Raw genomic sequence first — 23629 nt, forward strand, 5'->3', positions numbered from 1 at the left:
TCAACCACTTCTTGACCATTCACCTCCAACATTGAAATGTGCATTTTCCTTCCCCTGCCATTAGCACATTTGTAAAAATAACTAGAATTTGAGTCACCAGCTAACAGCCATTTCTCACCACCTCTTCTTTGCCATTGTAACTCCTCTTCTAACAGCACCTGGTTAAAGGTATGATCTAGAGCATATCTTTCCTCCCACTCCATATGAGACAATTCTCTTTCCTCACTCCAATCATCCAAGATGGCAATTCTTCTAATAATTTCTTGCTTTTGTTTTCTTCTCTGGCTATCCAAATTCTGACCCCAGCCCTTTATAGCTCTCCTCAATTTACTTGAGATCACATGCCAATGATCTAGAGGATCATATTTAAACCTAGAAGGCCATTTATCTCTCACCCATTCCCTGAAACCCTCCTGTTGGAGCCACTGAGCACTAAATCTAAAATAGTACTGTTGGCCTGACAAGTTGCCTCCTGTGTCCACTATGAGAGGATTGTGATCTGATCCAAGCCACGGGCCAGTTACCACCGACTTCAGATTGAACTTATCTTCCTAAGAATTTGACACCAAAACTCTATCAAGAACACACATAATCGGAGGATTTTGTTTGTTCGTCCAAGTAAAACAACTTCCAGTCCTATGTAGTTCCCTAAGAGCTGTATTATTGATCATTTTATTAAATGCCTCCATCATTTGAACATTCACATTTCCATTAGATTTTTCCTCAATTCTTCTCACCAAATTAAAATCTCCACCCATAATCATAGGGCATTCCAACGACTGAACTTTAGATTGAATCTCTTCCAAGAACTCTAGCTTTCTATCATCATGAGCAGGGCCATAGACATTGAACATCACCCGATGAAAACCATCTGCCTTCATGGTGAGATTGAAACATTGGTAAAAATTACCCACATCTTCGGCTGTAACTATAGCCAACTCTTTATCCACACCCATGAGCAAGAGTGCCTAGAACAAGGCAACCAGGACCAAGACATATCCTTCTGACCAGCGAACCTCTCTAATTCTCTATATCTAAAAAAAGACTTAATGGTTTCCTATAAACAGATGCAATCAAAAGAATGTTTATTAACTAATTCTAAAAGCAATTTCCTCCTCCCTGCATTTCCCAGTCCTCTAATATTCTAATAAAGAATCTTCATCCTTGATCTCTATGAGATAAATTATTCTCTGTATCAGCACCACCCCCCATCAACTCTAACACCGGGGGGATCAAATCCATAGAACTCTCATTCTCCAAAGGAACTCTAATTATTGTATCATTTTGGATAACAGAACTCAACTCAATCTTTTGTTTAGTTTTTTGCAAAGCAATGAAAGCATCTTCCTTAGCTTGTATAAAAGAAATGTTGGCAATTCTAGAAATATCATCTTGCCCCAGTGAGAAACCACATACTCTAGCCATATAATCTAAGGAGCAAGTATCAGTAGAACAAGAAGATGAGGGAATGAATTTAATACCTTTTGCATCAGCTATCCTGGCCTTTAGTTTATCTTGTATTGCTCCCTCTTTCTCTTGAATTCACGAACTATGTCTGGTATTGAAATTAACTAGGCCACTCTTGACTGGCCTGAGTTTCAAGACCCCACATGATTCCTCTGGATAAGTCAAGATCGAGTCCAAAGTCTTCATCGTTACAGGGTCTGCTACTTTGTCCTCATCATTGAAGACTAGCACCCCATCAGATACTACACCTTCCAAAAGAGATGTCTGAACCCCATCAGATGACATATCATTTTCAAGTTCTAGATCACCCTGCAGATTTAGACTAGTAGCGAAATTATGCATATCTTGAAAAATGTCATATTTTGCCATCAACCTCTGATAATCATATGTATCATCATTAGGTCCCTGAGAAGTCATCTCTAATTCTTCAGCAAGTGGACCAATACTCTCAGAACTACCCTTAGCAACTTGCCTTTGATGACTAGAATAACCAGACCCATTTTTCTGACTAGTATCACCAGGTGTAGGTTTGCCCAATTCCATCCATCCATGGCTCTCCTATGATTCCGGGTCTTCTTCATCAGTAACATCATCCTCTTCATCATTAGGATCATCATCTAGCTTGGATGGTGGATAATTCTAGAGCTTGTCTGAAAAATACCAAGTTATCTTCCTACCCTTCTTGTTAATAAACACTTCAGACGTCCCACCTATCTTGTTAGGATTTCGGCATGACACCCTTACCCACACCGCTTTCCACTGCAAAGACGATAAATGCACCTCCTCCAGATCACCAACCAACCTGGCAAGCTCCATAACAGCAAACTCAGTTCTAGCAAATTTGGGGATGCCAATAGCTCTAACCCACATAGACTAAAGAACCTAAAACACCTCCGGATCCATATCTAACTCCTCAACCACAGCCACAATGTCAGACGTGATAAACTTGATTTTTTCATCTTGATTAACAAATTCAAAGCAACTTTGGATGGTAGATTCACCAGAAATTCACTCCCCAAAATGCGCTTGACATCCCAATCCCAATTAGAATCCATCAGATATTGCAATTTTGTCTTAACTCTAAACTTAGTACCCCTTCCTTCCAAAATCGACACAATAGCTCTGATTGGTCCCTCTATTTCAGGTTTAGCTTCTACCTTAGGCTCAGGTAGATCTAGAGCATAAAAAATCTAGCCAGGCATACCATACGCACAGAGTCGCAAACCCTTGTTAGATTTCATCAGAGGGCATTGGTTGGACTTATGACCTGACTCATGACAACTATAACAAAATGGTGGTTTCTTGCAGGTAGAATGATGGTGGCCATTGAAAGGTCCTAATATGGCTAGAGGGGGGTGAATAGCCTATTTAAAAATCTACAAATCAACTAGAGCAATTTGATTAGTATGACAAATAGTGAAATGCAAACTTGCTCTAGCTCTACAAGGGTTACAAGCCACATATCCAACAATTCTAGTTGCAATGATTACTAGGCACACAACTTGCAATGTTACTACTCACTAAGAGCTCTCAATCTTGCTACTCTAAAGAGCTTCACTAGATGAACTTAAAATAACAAAGTAAGCCCTCAATTTTAATTACACTAAAGAGCTTGCCACAACTAGTTTGCAAGAATATAAATGAGTGAGTAGGATGATTATACCGTCGTATAGAGGAGTGAACCAATCACAAGATGAATACTAAATCAATCACCGGGAGAATACCAAAGGGCAAGAGATAACTAATTTTTCTCCTGAGGTTCATGTGCTTGCCGGCACGCTAGTCCCCATTGTGTCGACCAACACTTGGTGGTTCGGTGGCTAAGAGGTGTTGCACGAACCTCGTCCACACAATTGGACACCGCATGAACCTACCCTCAAGTGAGGTAACTCAATGACATGAGCAATCCACTAGAGTTACCTTTTGGCTCTCCGTCGAGGAAGGCACAAGACCCCTCACAATCACCATGATCGGAGCCAAAGACAATCACCAACCTCCGCTCAACGATCCTTGCTGCTCCAAGCCATCTAGGTGGTGGCAACCACCAAAAGTAACAAGTGAATCCCGCAGCGAAACATGAATGCTAAGTGCCTCTAGATGCAATCACTCAAGTAATGCACTTGGATTCTCTCCCAATCTCACAATGATGATGAAACAATGATGGAGATGAGTGGGAGGGCTTTGGCTAAGCTCACAAGGTTGCTATATCAATACAGATGGCCAAGAGAGTGAGCTTGAGCTGGCCATAGGGCTTAAATAGAAGCCCCCACGAAATAGACCCGTTGTACCCCTTCACTAGGCAAAACACGGGGTGACCGGACGCTCCGGTCAGTTTGACCGGACATAGGACCCCAGTGTCCGGTCGCCCGATGCTTGCCACATGTCATCGGCTTCAAACACCGATCGCCCGATCTCAACGGTCAAGAGATGACCGGACGTGTCAGTTAGAAAGTGATCGGACACAGGACCCTAGAGTCTGGTCGTTTCCAGTAAGGTTCCAAATGCGTAATTTCACGACCGGACGCATCCAGTCATGCTCGACCGGACTCACCCGGCGTCCGGTCACTCCATGTTTCCTCTATGCGCCTCACGTCAGCGTACGTCAGCACTGACCGGACTCAGACCATGAGCGTCCGGTCAGTTTACACGCCAGCGTCCGGTCACAAGACCAAGACCGTGTGCTTACTGATGTCACTGACTATCATAGAACCGACCAATTTATAAGAGCACAAGTACAAAAACAATCGCTGAAACGATCAAATTCTCGCACTTGAGCCCATATAAACCCGGTAGTCAACTGAAACCACGAAGGATTTCAAACCAACTTGCATACAACCAAGATCATAGTAATTCAACATAACACATCATACGTTACAACATTTCACAACTAGTTTGCAGATAGATTACAACACCTCAGAGTCATAGTTATTACAAACCAAGTCTTGTAAAGTAGCGGAAGCAATTAGTTTAACTCACACACCCGAGTTCAAATACAAGTACTAGCTTGCTGATCAATCCCACAAAAGCATTCGGATAAGATAAACAGAGATCATGCCCGTGATCTAGTCTTTGTCACCCGCCGGGTGGAGACAATACTTACAGAAGCCCTAATAAAGAAGGTCATCTGCAACAAGAGGGAATAAACCCTGAGTACGAGAATGTACTCAGCTAGACTTACCCGTCAGAAACCAAAACAAATGACACCAAGGATCATGTATAGCTTAATTTAGTGGAGCTGGCTGACACTTTCTTTTTGTGGAAAAGCATAAGTAATAATGATCAACTCTTAACCTGAGCTAGCAATGACTTTTAGCCATTAACCTGTCATCTATATTAGCACCTATACTAAGCAATCATTTGATTAAGATGCAAACATTAATAACCATAGCAGGTATAAATCGTGGCAACATTATCATCATCATCATCCATTTAACCATATCGTTAAATTAATTGAATCTACGTTGCCACTGCTCAGTCAAGTTCTCACTATCCAGGAGAGACGGCTATTCGAATCAATTTGTATCTAGCTGGAGGGTATTCCTAAACACAAACCCTGCTTCCCCCATTAGGGTCGTAATCAAGTCACCTTTGGCACAACTCTAGAGTCACGAGTCCGAACAGATCGGCATTCTCAGAGAACCACTCTACCAAGGTTGATCAGGACTCTAACCCGCCTTGGGCTTATGCCAATGGCTCTCCGCACATCCTTACTACCTCCAGAATGCGGGCCACTGCTCACGTTCCTGGCCTGAGTCGAGCTACTAGGCTTCACGGTCGGAACAAGTTATCCGGCCAGCTAAGTGTTAGGCTACGTTCAACATGACAGAGGACGTACAACGTATCTATCCTTAAACGACACAGACGGAGTCACTATGTCCAACCCTACACAAGACTCCACCCGGTCTTCATTCATTATTAACATGGTTCTTTTCCACGATAGCAAATATAGCCAACCATGATCCACCTCATCCTAAAGCTCGTAGGTGATAGGAAATCACCTGACTTCTACCGCACTAAGCATGGCTAAGCATTTAACCCGTTCCTGAACTTAATTAGGATCCAAGTGTGATATCTGGACAAAGATAGATATATAATGCAACAATTGGTTCCAACCAATTCCTATACTTAATGCATCATCAACAATAAAAGATACTCAAGATATTTGTAAAAACATGGGAGACTTAGAATGCTCTGGGGCTTGCCTTTCAAGAAAGAGGATGGATGGTGGTCAGGGCACTCGGGCAACTCCTCCTCGGCGGCTGCTTCATCGATTGCCTGAACCTCGGGCTCCTCCTCCTGGCTCGCTCCCTCAAACTCAAGAAGCGTCACTCCCTCCGACACACCTATTGCATGTATGCGCAAGATAAATATCATGGATACACATGAATGAAGTTAGGAATGCTCAGGGAATGCACATGCTTACTGCAGTCCGCATTTTTCGACTTAAGCTCTATTCAAATCACTTTAACTTATCAAGTTTATACAACCTAATGTACAATTGCTCATCTTTAGTTAAGGACCTAGCACCTGCACCTAAGCATGTTCTCAAGTTATGCTAGCACCTAAACCATCAACAAGAATATAGCAACAAAGCATACACACAAACATTCGTATTTCGGCAAAACAGGAACTATGCAGTGGTACAGTAAACTAATCATAACTGGAGATCTACAAATCGAAATGACAGGCAACAAGACAATTTGGAAAGCTTATGAAATTTAATACAATTCATTTTCAGACCTCAAGGCATGATTCCAACCTTTACCAGGTCTAATTTACAGAACCTCATAATCAGGTCCAAACAAGACAGAGAGCAAGCAAAACTGTGATCCAACTTTGAACGACTGTAACTCCTAAACTACTAGGTCAAATGCCCCCAAATTTTAACAGGAGCTAGATACATATGTTATCTACAACTTTTGTATTCACCACTTTCCCAGCAAACCAAAATATCATGGTGAACTTTGTAAAGTCCCGAGAACTATCCAGAAAGACATAATGCAAGGAAATATTTATTAACTTATGTTGTAAACATATAATTGGACAAAACCAACTTTACTCACTTATCACACATATCACAAGAACACCATAAAGTAAAGTGTTCACCACCAATTCATTTCTTTTAATGCCTTTCTTAATTTATTTAGTTATTTAAGAGGAATGATAAACATATATGAAAACTGCACCATTTAATCTACACAAATTATAGTAGGTACTACATACACCAAGTAGGCTACTGTAAAAGTTTCACATCATTTGAGCAAGTATAACATCCTACACAAAAATAACAAGGCATAAAGGCTTAAAATGACATAAATAGGAAACCCTAGTGAAAAGTGTCAAGCAATAGATTTTATATTTTTCCTAGCATCCTTAAGGTACTAGGACATCCTACAATAAATTTCATGGTCATTGGATTCATAGATAAATTACTAAAATTCACACAAGGATCATCCAATGATAAAAGGGAAATCTATAACTCAAAAACTATACATGCACTATCTCTCAAATGTTTACCAGAGTTTCTACTCATCAAGAAGAGATCACCAACAAAATTTTATAATTTTTGGAGCAAAGGAACTCAAGATATAATTTAAACAAGTTTGCATTCATTTAAAAACTGATTTCAAATTTCAATTTAATTCTTCCAAAAATTCTACTACAAGTGTCCATGTTATATTTTTCCTAAATACTACACTTCTCCATGATCCTAACAAAATTGGAACCACTCAATTTGGATCTACAAAACTGAAGATACAATTTTTTTCAAAACAGCACTCAAATCTGAATTATTTGAACTAGCTTTCAATTCCTCAGTCACTGACAGGCGGGGTCCACTGGTCAGCCGGGCCCGCACGTCAGTGAAACGAAAACAGGGGAGGCGGCTTGCTCAACACGAAATCGGCGGAGCTCGCCGACGGTGGCATCACCGGCGATGAGGAGGGTACCTCCGTGTTCACCATGACCTCCCGCACCGATTGACATCCTAACCCTAAACCCTACCAGCCCCTAAGTACCTCGGCCATGGAGCTCAGTGGCTCGGCCATGGCGCACGGCGGCGCGTGGCTATGTTCTGGCTTGGCTGGACTAGCGTTGACGGTGGCATCTTCACCCGAGCATCTGTACATGATGGAGAAGGCTAGATGAGAGCTAGGGAAGGAGGAGAGAAGCGGTGCCGTGCTGGCCACGGAGAGCACAACTCCGGTGAGGTCCGAACAGCGGTGAAAATGAAAATGTGGCCACTACCTTGGTTCTTCGGCTCAATGGCAAGGTGAATGAGCTAGAGGAGGCTATGGTGGAGTTGAGGGTTAGCTAGAGGCAGCGATTTTGCGGTGGCGAGGGAGCTAGGCAACGGCGGTGTGCTCGACGTCAATGGCGAAGGCGGTGGCTGTTGCGGGAAGCGAAGGGAGGAGCAGAAAATGGGATGTGAGTGCGGTGGAGTCACTGGCATGCACTGGGGCTTGATGTGGCGCACTCAGGCCTGTCGTGGCCTGACCAAGTAGGACGTCGACGACGGGTGGCCTCCACACGGCGGTGAAGTCCTAAAGATGGTCAACCACTGTAGCAGTCGATTCAGTAATCCAACCGAGCCTGACATTGTATATTCATCGCGTTGAAACTACTAAACCGTTGATCATTAGCGAAAACAGTGTAAATGAAAGTTGTAGCCCTTCATACCATCTTCAACTTCTATTAAAAGACCAAGGCCTAATTCTCAACCGATGCTGAGTAAAATCATGCCAAAGTGGAGTACCCGAAACTGTTTTTCAAATTAACACTTAGAAATATTTTCTCTTAGAAATTAGGGGTACATTTCGTGTTGTGATCCAATTTTGAGCATGTTCTGCACATTTTCATGACTTGGCCTCTAAACAAAGTTTGTTCCTCATATAATTTTCTACAACTTTGCTTTAGGTTGCTCATACATGCAAACAATCTAAGCTGTACTTTTTAAACAGTCAAACAATGGAGCTCTAGGGTCAACACAAGTCAAACTATCACTTGGAAACTTAATTAGGCAAAATGATCAACATGAACATTGTTCCTAATGACATTCTAAGTATAACTAAGTTGCTTAAGAGGATAATTAGCCACACCACACATTGGTCACCCAAAATCAAGCATCACATGTATTGAAACAAGGAAGAACAAGTGAAATGTTACTTTTGTTTTAAAGCCATGTTTCATGAGTTTGTGGCATAGTACTAACTAACCATGTTTCACTAAAGCATGTGACATGTTTCAAGAGTGAGTTGCACATGTTGCACTTGAGTGTTGTACACTATTCATTTTCTAAAACAAACACACATGGAATATAAACAATATGTTGCAATGTTTCAAAAGCATGTTTCATACAATCTAAGCTCATGAATGGATGAATGATGCTCATGTTTATGAAATGCAAGTGCAAATGTGGAAGCCAAACACCTAGGGTGTTACACTAATCGGACTCTGAACCCAGCGTCCGGTCACTCTATGAACCCCTGTCTTTTCTATATAGGGCGTCGGTGGCACCGTCGGACTGTCCGCACTCTACGGGCGGACACTCCACCGGTGAAGTTTCTAACCCTTGCTCAAATGTGCCAACCACCAAGTGTATCACCTTGTGCACATGTGTTAGCATATTTTCACAAGCATTTTCAAGGGTGTTAGCACTCCGCTAGATCCTAAATGCATATGTAATGAGTTAGAGCATCTAGTGGCACTTTGATAACCGCATTTCAATACAAGTTTCACCCCTCTTAATAGAATGGCTATCTATCCTAAATGTGATCACACTCACTAAGTGTCTTGATCATAGAAACAAAAAGGCTCCTACTATTTATACCTTTGCCTTGAGCCTTTTGTTTTTCTCTTTCTTATTTTCCAAGTTCAAGCATTTGATCATCACCATGCCATCACCATCGTCATGATCTTCGCCATTGCTTCATCACTTGGATTAGTGCTACCTATCTCATAATCACTTTGATAAACTAGGTTAGCACTTAGGGTTTCATCAATTAACCAAAACCAAACTAGAGCTTTCAATCTCCCCCTTTTTGGTATTGATGACAACCCTTACACAAAGATATGAATTGAGATTTAATTGAATCTACATTGCTTGCCCAAGCATATTTACCATGTGTAAAAGAATATGGACAAGTTTCATAAACTCCAAATGGTAGCAATTGCTCCCCCTACATATGTGCTAAGAGTTTGGATTGTAGCTTGCACATATGCTTAGATAGGAAATATAGGAGACAATTTCTACCATATGATGCTAAGGTATAAGAGATGGACCTTTGAAGCATGATATCAATTGGTGTGCACCAATGTACTATCCTTAGCACCATTAGTAACTTATACATACACAAAAACTAGAATACCCCATGAGATCAACATTACAAGCAAGGGTCTAGTTTCCATAAAATGAACATAAGTCTAGTTACTTTAGCCTATGCATGCTAGTTTTTCATTTCACCATTCAAGCATATAACTAGCATACACCACACAAGCATGGATATTGAAATTTAGAACTTGTGCCATGCAAGCAAATATATGAAATGCACATTTAAATGCAGCATACAAGTTTATGAGCTCGCTCTCCCTACTTGTGTGCTTTTTTTGTTTATGATCCCCTTACAATGTCAATGTTTCATTTGTTTGCTCCTTCTATCTTACTATCTTTGTGAATTTCTCCCCCTTTGTAAACAATTAGCACAAAAGGTGAGCTCAAATTATAGATAGGTTGGGGTGAAACCATGTGAAAAGAGGATCATTTTTTTAATTTGGTTCAATCTAGATTACTTGCAAAAGATATTTAACTCGGTTTGATCCAAGGACAAGCTTCTTCACACCTCCAAATAAGGGTTATCTTGTACCATGTTGAGTTAAACACTTGTAGCTTATTTTGTAGATCAAACACTAGGTTTACAAGCCCACAAACATGTCATATGCTACCACTAGATCATTTCAAACATACAAGCAATAGTGGTACCATACAAGCATCAAATTCATTTGATTTTAATGAATGAGCCTAGGACATGATAGGAATGACTAGATGCACTAAACAAGTCCTTAGCAATGGATGGATGACATATTGATCAACTTTACCTTGCTTTGCTCGAAGGAGAGGCATGTCATATAATGGGGGGTGCATCAACACATATTGGAGAAGTCAAATATGTTCAATTCATTCCTTAGCTTGCAAAACCTCTTTTCATCAAGTGGCTTGGTGAAGATATCGGCAAGTTGATCTTCGGTGCCCACACTCTCAATGCAAATGTCCCCTTTTTGTTGGTGATCTCTTATGAAATGATGGTGGACATCAATATGCTTTGTTCTTGAATGTTGAACTGGGTTGTTGGTGAGCTTTACGGCACTCTCATTGTCACATAGCAATGGCACTTGCTTGAATTTAATTCTAAAATCACTCAAAGTAGCCTTCATCCAAAGTAATTGAGCACAACAACTACCAGTCGAAATGTACTCCGCTTCGGCGGTTGAAAGTGATACACTATTTTGCTTCTTTGATGACCAAGACACAAGTGATCTTCCCAATAGTTGACATGTGCCCGAAGTGCTTTTTCTCTCAACTTTGCATCCCGCATAATCAGAGTCCGAATATTCAATCAACTCAAATCTTGCTCCTTTAGGATACCACAATCCAACATTTTGTGTATGCTTCAAGTACCTCAATATTTTCTTTGTTGCTTTCAAATGACTTTCTCTTGGTGAGGCTTGGAATCTAGCACACATGCATACACTAAACATCACATCTAGCCTTGATGCGGTCACATAGAGTAGGCTTCCAATCATAGACCAATACATCTTTTGATCCACTATGTTGCCACTAGCATCACTATCCAAGCTTCCACTTGTCCCCATTGGTGTACTAATAGCTTTACTATCATCCATTCCAAACTTCTTGAGCATGTCCTTGATATACTTGCCTTGACTCACAAATGTGTCATTCTTCATTTGCTTGATTTGAAGACTAAGGAAGTAACTAAGCTCTCCAATCATAGACATCTCAAACTCACTTGCCATCATCTTGCCAAACTCCTCACAAAAATCTTGATTTGTTGACCCAAATATGATATCATCAACATAGATTTGCATTACAAACAAGTCATTTCCAAGCTTCTTGGTGAAGAGAGTGGTGTCAACCTTTCCCATCTTGAATCCCTTAGAGAGTAGGAAATCCCTCAATCTCTCATACCATGCTCTAGGTGCTTGTTTTAATCCATACAAAGCCTTTCTCAACTTGTAAACATGGTTGGGTTTCTTTTCATCTTCAAAACTGGGAGGTTGCTCAACATACACAAGCTCATTGATGTACCCATTGAGAAATGCACTCTTCACATCCATTTGGTACAACTTAATGTTGTGGGCACAAGCATAGGCTAACAAAATCCTAATTGCTTCCAATCTTGCAACCGGGGCATATGTTTCTCCAAAGTTAAGACCTTCAACTTGAGTGTAACCTTGAGCCACTAATCATGCTTTGTTCCTTATTACTATCCCATCTTGATCTTGCTTGTTCTGAAAGACGCACTTGGTTCCAATCACATTATGATCCTTAGGCCTCTCAACTAACTCCCATACTTGGTTTCTTGTGAAGTTGTTTAGCTCTTCATGCATAGCATTGACCCAATCAACATTCTTCAAAGCTTCATCTATCTTCTTAGGTTCAATGGATGACACAAATGAGAAATGCTCACAAAATGAAGCTAATCTTGATCTAGTTTGCACACCTCTTGAAATATCACCAATGATAGTGTCCAATGGATGATCCCTTGTAATGTTGGTTGGTTGGAGGATTGGAACTTGATTACTTGCACTTGTGTGATCATTGGGTTGAGATGATGTGCTAGCCACTTGATTTTGTTCATTATCATGAGAGCCATTTGTACTAGCTTGATTTGTATCATCTTGCAAATTTGTGTTAGAGAGCACTTGCACTTTATCATCTTCATCATCATTCACTTGCATAGGCCTCAATTGACCAACATCCATGTTTTTCATGGCATTTGAATGTTGAATACCTCTAACATCTTTTAAGTTCTCATTATCTTCTTGTGAACCTTTGGTTTCATCAAATTCAACATCATAAACTTTCTCAAGAGTACCACTATCTAAATTCTAAACTCTATATGCTTTGCTAGTAGTTGAGTATCCAAGTAGGAATCCTTTATCACATTTCTTGTTAAACTTACCCAATCTAGTGCCTTTCTTCAAGATATAGCATTTGCAACCAAGGATGTATGCCATGCCAATCAACTTTTATCTTGGATTGCTCGAAGGAGAGGCATGTCATATAAGTGGGGTGCATCAACACATATTTGAGAAATCCAATATGTTCAACTCATTCCTTAGCTTGCAAAACCTTTTCTCATCCAATGGCTTGGTGAATATATCGACAAGTTGATCTTCGGTGCCCATACTCTTAATACAAATGTCCTCTTTTTGTTGGTGATCTCTTATGAAATGGTGGTGAACATCAATGTGCTTTGTTCTTGCATGTTGAACCGGATTGTTGGTTAACTTGATTGCACTCTCATTATCATATAGCAATGGCACTTTCTTGAACTTGATTCCAAAGTCACTCAAAGTGGCCTTCATCCAAAGTATTTGTGCACAACAACTACCGGCGTATATGTATTAGGCTTTGGTAGTTGATAATGCAACACTATTTTGCTTCTTTGATGACTATGAAACAAGTGATCTTTCCAACAATTGACATGTGTCCGAGGTGCTCTTCCTTTCAACCTTGCATCCCGCATAATCCAAGTCAGAGTAACCAACTAGCTCAAACTTTGCTCCTTTGGGATACCACAAACCAACATTTTGTGTATGCTTCAACTACCTCAATATTCTCTTTATAGCCTTTAAATGACTTTCTCTTGGTGAGGCTTGAAATCTTGCACACATGCATACACTAAACATGACATCCAACCTTGATGCGGTCACATAGAGTATGCTTCCAATCATAGACCGATATAATTTTTGATCCATCATATTGCCACTTGCATCACTATCCAAGTTCCCATTTGTTCCCATTGGTGTACTAATGGCTTTGCTATCACTCATGCCAAACTTCTTGAGCATATCTTTGATGTACTTGCCTTGACTCACAAATATACCATTCTTCAATTGCTTGATTTGAAGACCAAGGAAGTAACTTAACTCTTCAATCATGGACATTTCAAACTCATTAGCCATCATCTTTCCAAACTCTTTACAAAAGTCTTGATTGGTTGATCCAAATATGATGTTATTAACATAGATTTGCAACACAAATAAGTCTTTGCCAATCTTCTTGGTAAAAAGAGTGGTGTCAACCTTGCCCATCATGAACCCTTTAGAGAGTAGAAAGTCCCTCAATCTCTCATACCATGCTCTAGGTGCTTGCTTCAAGCCATACAATGCCTTCTTTAACTTGTACACATAGTCAGGCTTCTCATCATCTTCAAAACTGGGAGGTTGCTCAACATATAATTGTTCATTGATGTAACCATTGAGAAATGCACTCTTAACATCCATTTGATAGAGCTTGATGTTGTGGGCACAAGCATAGGCTAATAAGATCCTAATTGCTTCCAATCTAGCAACCGGGGCATATATTTCTCCAAAGTCAAGACCTTCAATTTGTGTATATCCTTTTGCTACCAATCATGCTTTGTTCCTTACTACTATCCTATCTTGATCTTGCTTGTTTCTAAAAACCCATTTGGTTCCAATCACATTGTGTCCCTTTAGTCTCTCTACCAATTCCCATACTTGATTTCTTGTGAAGTTATTCAATTCTTCATGCATAGCATTTACCCAATCAACATCCTTCAATGCTTCATCTATCTTCTTTGGTTCAATGGATGACACAAATGAGAAATGCTCACAAAATGAAGCTAATCTTGATATAGTTTGCACACCTCTTAAAATATCACCAATGATAGTGTCCAATGGATGATCCCTTGTAATATTGGTTGGTTGGAGGATTGGAACTTGATTACTTGCACTTGCGTGATCATTGGGTTGAGATGATGCACTAGCCACTTGATTTTGTTCATTATCATGAGAGCCATTTGTACTAGCTTGATTTGTATCATCTTGCAAATTTGTGTTAGAGAGCACTTGCACTTTATCATCTTCATCATCATTCACTTGCATAGGCCTCAATTGACCAACATCCATGTTTTTCATGGCATTTGAATGTTGAATACCTCTAACATCTTTTAAGTTCTCATTATCTTCTTGTGAACCTTTGGTTTCATCAAATTCAACATCATAAACTTTCTCAAGAGTACCACTATCTAAATTCTAAACTCTATATGCTTTGCTAGTAGTTGAGTATCCAAGTAGGAATCCTTTATCACATTTCTTGTTAAACTTACCCAATCTAGTGCCTTTCTTCAAGATATAGCATTTGCAACCAAGGATGTATGCCATGCCAATCAACTTTTATCTTGGATTGCTCGAAGGAGAGGCATGTCATATAAGTGGGGTGCATCAACACATATTTGAGAAATCCAATATGTTCAACTCATTCCTTAGCTTGCAAAACCTTTTCTCATCCAATGGCTTGGTGAATATATCGACAAGTTGATCTTCGGTGCCCATACTCTTAATACAAATGTCCTCTTTTTGTTGGTGATCTCTTATGAAATGGTGGTGAACATCAATGTGCTTTGTTCTTGCATGTTGAACCGGATTGTTGGTTAACTTGATTGCACTCTCATTATCATATAGCAATGGCACTTTCTTGAACTTGATTCCAAAGTCACTCAAAGTGGCCTTCATCCAAAGTATTTGTGCACAACAACTACCGGCGTATATGTATTAGGCTTTGGTAGTTGATAATGCAACACTATTTTGCTTCTTTGATGACTATGAAACAAGTGATCTTTCCAACAATTGACATGTGTCCGAGGTGCTCTTCCTTTCAACCTTGCATCCCGCATAATCCAAGTCAGAGTAACCAACTAGCTCAAACTTTGCTCCTTTGGGATACCACAAACCAACATTTTGTGTATGCTTCAACTACCTCAATATTCTCTTTATAGCCTTCAAATGACTTTCTCTTGGTGAGGCTTGAAATCTTGCACACATGCATACACTAAACATGACATCCAACCTTGATGCGGTCACATAGAGTATGCTTCCAATCATAGACCGATATAATTTTTGATCCATCATATTGCCACTTGCATCACTATCCAAGTTCCCATTTGTTCCCATTGGTGTACTAATGGCTTTGCTATCACTCATGCCAAACTTCTTGAGCATATCTTTGATGTACTTGCCTTGACTCACAAATATACCATTCTTCAATTGCTTGATTTGAAGACCAAGGAAGTAACTTAACTCTTCAATCATGGACATTTCAAACTCATTAGCCATCATCTTTCCAAACTCTTTACAAAAGTCTTGATTGGTTGATCCAAATATGATGTTATTAACATAGATTTGCAACACAAATAAGTCTTTGCCAATCTTCTTGGTGAAAAGAGTGGTGTCAACCTTGCCCATCATGAACCCTTTAGAGAGTAGAAAGTCCCTCAATCTCTCATACCATGCTCTAGGTGCTTGCTTCAAGCCATACAATGCCTTCTTTAACTTGTACACATAGTCAGGCTTCTCATCATCTTCAAAACTGGGAGGTTGCTCAACATATAATTGTTCATTGATGTAACCATTGAGAAATGCACTCTTAACATCCATTTGATAGAGCTTGATGTTGTGGGCACAAGCATAGGCTAATAAGATCCTAATTGCTTCCAATCTAGCAACCGGGGCATATATTTCTCCAAAGTCAAGACCTTCAATTTGTGTATATCCTTTTGCTACCAATCATGCTTTGTTCCTTACTACTATCCTATCTTGATCTTGCTTGTTTCTAAAAACCCATTTGGTTCCAATCACATTGTGTCCCTTTAGTCTCTCTACCAATTCTCATACTTGATTTCTTGTGAAGTTATTCAATTCTTCATGCATAGCATTCATCCAATCAACATCCTTCAATGCTTCATCTATCTTCTTTGGTTCAATGGATGACACAAATGAGAAATGCTCACAAAATGAAGCTAATCTTAATCTAGTTTGCACACCTCTTGAAATATCACCAATGATAGTGTTCAAGGGATGATCTCTTGCAACATTGGTAGGTTGAAGCACTTGTACTTGATTGCTTGCATTTGATAGATCACTTGATTGAGATGATGGACTAGCCACTTGTTGTTGATCTTGCACTTTGTCATCACTAGTTCTTGCTTGAACTTGATTATGAGAACCACTAGCCTGCACATTTGAGTTAGCACTTGATTCTTGTTATCTTCAACATCAATCACCTCTCTAGACCTTATATCACCAATGTCCATGTTCTTCATTGCATTGACCAATTGAGTGCCTCTTACATCATCTAGATTCTCATCTTCCTCTTGGGAACCATTTATTTCATCAAACTCCACATCATGAACCTCCTCAAGAGTGCCACTAGCTAAATTCCAAACTCTATAAGCCTTGCTAGTAGTGGAGTAACCAAGCAAGAAACCTTCATCACATTTCTTTTCAAACTTGCTCAATCTAGTGCCTTTCTTCAATATGTAGCATTTACAACCAAAAACCCGAAAGTATGCTATGTTGGGCTTTCTTCCATTCAAAAGCTCATAAGGTGTCTTCTCCATTATGGGGTGACAATAGAGTCGATTGCTATAATAGCAAGCCGTGTTGATTGCTTCGGCCCAAAATGAATGACTCATATTGTACTCACTCAATATTGATCTTGCCATGTCAATCAAAGTTCTATTCTTCCTTTCAACTAAGCCATTTGATTAAGGAGTGTACTTGGCCGTGAAATGATGTCTAATTCCAAATTCATTACACAACTCATCAATTCTAGTGTTCTTGAATTCACTACCATTGTCACTTCTAACTTTCTTGATGGTTGTTTTAAACTCATTGTGAATGCTCTTGACAAATGATTTGAATGTTGCAAACACATCACTCTTGTCAATAAGAAAGAATACCCATGTGTATCTAGTGAAATCATCTACAATCACAAATCCATATTTGTTTCCACCAATGCTTGTGTATATGGTTGGTCCAAACAAGTCCATATGCATCAACTCAAATGCCTTAGATGTGCTCATCATGCTCTTCTTAGGATGTGTGTTACCAACTTGTTTTCCGTCTTGACATGCACTACATAGCTTATCCTTCTCAAATGTGACATCTTTCAAGCCTCTAACTAAGTCATGCTTAATCAACTTGTTCAATTGTTTCATTCCAACATGACCAAGCCTTCTATGCCATAACCAACCCATGCTAGACTTAGTGATCAAACATGTTATCAATTGAGCTTCTCTAGCATTGAAATCAACTAAGTATAGATTTTCATATCTAAATCCTTTGAATATCAAGTTAGAGCCATCTACACTTATAATCTTTACATCATCCACACCAAATATGCACTTGAAACCAAGATCACACAATTGAGCTACCGACAAAATGTTGAAGTTCAAGCTCTCTACTAGTAGCACATTGGAAATGCTCAAGTCATTGGATATTGCATCTTACCAAGCCCTTTGACCTTGCCTTTGCCATTGTCACCAAATGTGATACTATCAACCACATTGCTCTTGTTTTTATTGATTGTATTGAACATTCTTAGATCACCGGTCATGTGTTGTGTGCACCCACTATCAAGCACCCAATGCCTTCCTCCGGCTTTATAATTGACCTACAAAAAAAGATCAATTCTTTTTAGGTACCCAAACTTGCTTGGGTCCTTGAAGGTTAGTTACCAAGGTCTTTGGTACCCAAATGGCCTTCTTCTTTGGGCCCACAATTGGTGTACCAATGAACTTAGCCTTCACACCATTGGCACCCTTAACAAGCATGTAACAAGAATCAAATTTAATTGAGGATACAATAGATAGCTTGTTCTTGTTAATCATGCAATATTGCTCTACATGCCCAACTTGCTTGCATCTATTGCAAAACCGACCATTGCCCTTCACAAAGTTAACTTTGAGAGTGACAAAGGCCGCCTTGACTTTCTTGGGGGTATAGCCTAATCTCTCTTTGTTGAGAGAAAACCTTTGGCTACCCAAGCACTTTAGCAAGCGGTCATCTCCACCATAGGCATTGCCTAAGGCACGAGTGAGCTCATTCACCTCCTTCTTGAGGGTCTCATTTTCCACCATTAATGAGGCATCACAAGTGAGACCATCACTCAAAGGTGAAGTATAAGTAGTAGTGCTACAAGAAGTGTTAGTGGGAGCAACTATAATGGGCTTATAAAAAGATTCATCAATAAGATCACATGCTAGTCCCACATCACATGATACAATCACTTGCTTCTTCTTGGCTTCCTCTTTGACTTGCTCAATGAGAGAGGAGTGAGCTTTCTCAAGCTTAGAGTGAGCTTTGCCAAGCTTCTCATGGGCTTCCATTAGCCTCTCATGAGTGGCATTAAGCTCATCAAGGGATTGCTCAAGAAATTTGACTTTCTTGTTCAATTCCTTGCACTCCTTTCTCTTCATCTCAAAGTAAGTATGCACTTGCTCACACATGTCCATGAGCTCCTCCTTGGAGTACTCCTCATCATCATCATCACTCCTATAAGCATCACTTTCACATTCATCATCATCACTCACATCATATTTTACCTTGGTAGGTTTTGTCATGAGGCATGTCAAAGGAGTGTCGAAGATGGAGGGCTTGTTGTTGATGGCGATGCTTGCTAGTGCTTTCTTGATATATTTCTTGCCATCATCACTAGAGTCATCACTATCTGAAGAGACATCACTATCCCAAGTGACCACATAGCCTCCACCCTTCTTCTTCTTTTGGAAGGCCATTCTCTTCTCCTTCTTCTCCTTCTTTTCTTTATTATCCTTCTTGTGCTTTTTCTTCTCATCCTCATCATTGTCACTATTATAGGGACAATTTGCTACAACGTGATTGGGACTCTTGCAATTGTAGCATCTTCTCACATATTCTTTTCTTTTGGTGTGATCTCTTCTCTTTCTTGCACCATAGCCCTTCTTCTTCATGAATTTTCCCATCTTACGTACAAAGAGGGCCATAGCTTCATCATCAATATCACTAAGATCATCATCATCACTTGATTCTTTCTTAGACTTGCCCTTGTTCTTGGATGATGATGAGCTAGCCTTGAATGCTATACTCTTCTTCTTTTCTCCTTCTTCCTTCTTGTCATCCCCCTCCCTTTCCACATGGTATGTCTCTTGGGTCATGACATCACCTAGTACTTGGTTAGGGGTAATCTCCTTCAATCCTCCTCTTATGATAAGCAATCTCAACATCTCAAATCTAGGAGGTAAGCACATCAAGAACTGATGAGAGACATCATCATCCTTGATCTTCTCTCCCAAGGCCTTCAAGTCATTTACGATCACTTGCAACCGATGGAACATTTCCGGAATGCTCTCATCTTCTTTCATCTTGAAGCTTGTCAACTTATCCTTGAGAATGTACAACTTAGCACTCTTCACCACCGGTGTGCCCTCATATGTTTCCTCCAATCTCCTCCACACCTCATTTGCTCTTTCACAATCCTTGATTTGCTCAAACACCTTGAATCAATGGCATTGTATATGGTGTTGAGAGCCATTGTATTGCATTGCTTGTTGGTCTTGTCTTGGTTGGTGGGGTCATCAGGATCAATGATAGCATAGTCATTCTCGGTCACCTCCCATACTTGATCATTGATTGAACCAAGATACATCCTCATCTTTCTCTTCTAATAATCATAGCATGTGCCATCAATGAATAGTGGTTTACCCCCCACATAATTGAACACAACTTGAGCCATAATTTGACACCGAGGTTGTTAAGCCTTCAATCAAACGGTGACCACGGCTCCGATACCACTTGAAAGGTCCTAATATGGCTAGAGGGGGGGTGAATAGCCTATTTAAAAATCTACAAATCAACTAGAGCAATTTGATTAATATGACAAATAGCAAAATACAAACTTGCTCTAGCTCTACAAGGGTTGCAAGCCACCTATCCAACAATTCTAGTTGCAATGATTACTAGGCACACAACTTGCAATGTTACTACTCACTAAGAGCTCTCAATCTTGCTACTCTAAAGAGCTCCACTAGATGAACTTAAAATAACAAAGCAAGCTCTCAATTCTAATTACACTAAAGAGCTTGCCACAACTAGTTTGCAAGAATATAAATGAGTGAGTAGGGTGATTATACCGCCATGTAGAGGAGTGAACCAATCACAAGATGAATACTAAATCAATCACCGGGAGAATACCAAAGGGCAAGAGACAACCAATTTTTCTCCTGAGGTTCACGTGCTTGCCGACACGCTAGTCCCCATTATGTCGATCAACACTTGGTGGTTCAGCGGCTAAGAGGTGTTGCACAAACCTCGTCCACACAATTGGACACCGCATGAACCTACCCTCAAGTGAGGTAACTCAATGACATGAGCAATCCACTAGAGTTACCTTTCGGCTCTCCACTGGGGAAGGCACAAGACCCCTCATAATCACCACGATCAGAGCCGGAGACAATCACCAACCTCCGCTCAACGATCCTTGCTGCTCCAAGCCGTCTAGGTGGCGGCAACCACCAAAAGTAACAAGTGAATCCCGTAGCGAAACATGAATGCCAAGTGCCTCTAGATGCAATCACTCAAGCAATGCACTTGGATTCTCTTCCAATCTCACAATGATGATAAAACAATGATGGAGATGAGTGGGAGGGCTTTGGCTAAGCTCACAAGGTTGCTATGTCAATACAAATGGCCAAGAGAGTGAGCTTGAGCCGGCCATGGGGCTTAAATAGAAGCCCCCATGAAATAGAGCCGTAGTACCCCTTCACTGGGCACAACACGGGGTGACCGGACGCTCTGGCCAGTTCGACCGGACGTAGGACCCTAGCGTCCGGTCGCCTGATGCTTGCCACATGTCGTCGGCTTCAAACGCCGATCGCCCGATCTCAATGGTCAAGTGATGATCAGACGCGTCAGTTAGAAAGTGACTGGACGTAGGACCCCAGCGTCCGGTCGTTTCTAGTAAGGTTCTAAACGCGTAATTTCACGACCGGACACGTTCGGTCATGCTCGATCGGACTCACCCGGCGTCCGGTCACTCCATATTTCCTCTGTGCACCTCATGTCAGCGTACGTCAGCACTGACCGGACTCAGACCATGAGCGTCCAGTCAGTTTACATGCCAGCATCTAGTCACAAGACCGAGACCGTGTGCTTACTGCTGTCACTGATCGGACTCTGAACCCAATGTGTGGTCACTGCACCACCAGCGTCCGGTCACTTTGTGAACCCCTGTCTTTTCTGTATAGGGCGCCGGTGACACCGTCGGACTGTCCGCACTCTACGGGTGGACACTCCACCGGTGAAGTTTCTAACCCTTGCTTAAATGTGCCAACCACCAAGTGTATCACCTTGTGCACATGTGTTAGCATATTTTCACAAGCATTTTCAAGGGTGTTAGCACTCCACTAGATCCTAAATGCATATGCAATGAGTTAGAGCATCTAGTGGCACTTTGATAACCGCATTTCAATACAAGTTTCACCCCTCTTAATAGAATGGCTATCTATCCTAAATGTGATCACACTCGCTAAGTGTCTTGATCACGGAAACAAAAAGGCTCCTACTATTTATACCTTTGCCTTGAGCCTTTTGTTTTTCTCTTTCTTCTTTTCCAAGTTCAAGCATTTGATCATCACCATGCCATCACCATCATCATGATCTTTGCCATTGCTTCATCATTTGGAGTAGTGCTACCTATCTCATAATCACTTTGATAAACTAGGTTAGCACTTAGGGTTTCATCAATTAACCAAAACCAAACTAGAGCTTTCAGCCATAATCATTGCAATTGAAACATTTCATAGCAAGACCTGAAGACTGACCTGCACCTGAACTCCAATTCTGTTGAACATTATACCCCTTCCTTCGATCTTCAATCTTGTGGTGGAGATCTTCTTCAGTCATCTAACGCACATCTCGCTCTTCAGAATGATCTCCCATCCTCTTGCGATTCTGGACCTCCCACTGCTCCTGACCTCTAAACTATTGATAACCTTACTTTGGATCCCAGTACCCTTGATCTCGAGAAAATCGTTGATCACGCCCATCCCAAGCCTAGGAATCCCAACCTTCATGCCTTGGTCCCTAAAATCCATCCCGGCCACTACGCCCATCTCTAAATCTCTCCTCGTCTTTTGTATCTCTAAATCTATCTCCATCTCTAACTTCATGACCTTGATGTCACTTGTCCATGGTGACCTCAATGAATGACCTCCCATCCGTTGTGTTTGGATGGACACGGCGGAGATACTTCGCCTGAGCCCCAAATTTCCTAATGTCCCTCACACTTGCCGGAAATATCTCTACGGCTAGATCCTAAACCCTAGCGAAGGCAACCCAGACCCATGACAAGATGGACTTAGCAATGCGGCTACGGCTGGGTGGAGGAGAATAAGATTGGGAGAATAGGTCCTCAATAGATGGGCCTAACTGGGCCGGACCACCTATTTTTTCCTTTTCCTCGGCCTTGGTCAGTTTCATCTTCTTCCCCACATTCTCCACCCTGACAGAACTCTCAATATCTATTCGAGCTTCAGAACTCAACAATGGTGGTGGACTCATTTTTATGCGCATCACTGGTGGCTACAATTCCTGAACAATTTGCTCTATTGACTTCTATACATCCCCACCGCCCAGTGCACTATCCTGTTTACTACTCCATGAGAAATGGATTGGCAAATTCCCAATTGCTATCGAATTTGAGTCCACCGCAGCAACTGGAGGTAAATTGCAATGACGAAGGCGCTCAACTCTATCCAAATCACTCAATTGCGAATGCTTAGGTAGCCTGAATGCTACTTTTGGAGATTTCTGCTTAGAACTCAATGGCAGAAATCGATCAAAACTCAACCAATCTTCCAAATCCACCTCTAACTCTTTCCGACTATTGGCACCTACCCTCTGAGAACTCTGCGGAGAAATCGAGTATGGTGGAAATGCTAGAGTAAGCCTATGATTCCTCATGAATGATGCAACAAACCTGCGCTCAACCTTCTAGAATGTTCTCACCACAGCAACCACAACTCTCATCACCAAAGGAGGGGAACGAGAAATTACCATGGTCAGCCGACACCTTCGAACC

General features: G+C 40.9%; 1 pseudogene; it reads right to left on the bottom strand.

Moving 5' to 3' along the window:
* Positions 1-23121, bottom strand: LOC136465988 (uncharacterized; annotated as a pseudogene).
* Between the last annotated feature and the right edge of the window lie 508 nt (positions 23122-23629).

This window comes from Miscanthus floridulus, chromosome 1 (genome assembly GCF_019320115.1).
Source record: "Miscanthus floridulus cultivar M001 chromosome 1, ASM1932011v1, whole genome shotgun sequence".
Lineage (NCBI taxonomy): Eukaryota > Viridiplantae > Streptophyta > Magnoliopsida > Poales > Poaceae > Miscanthus > Miscanthus floridulus.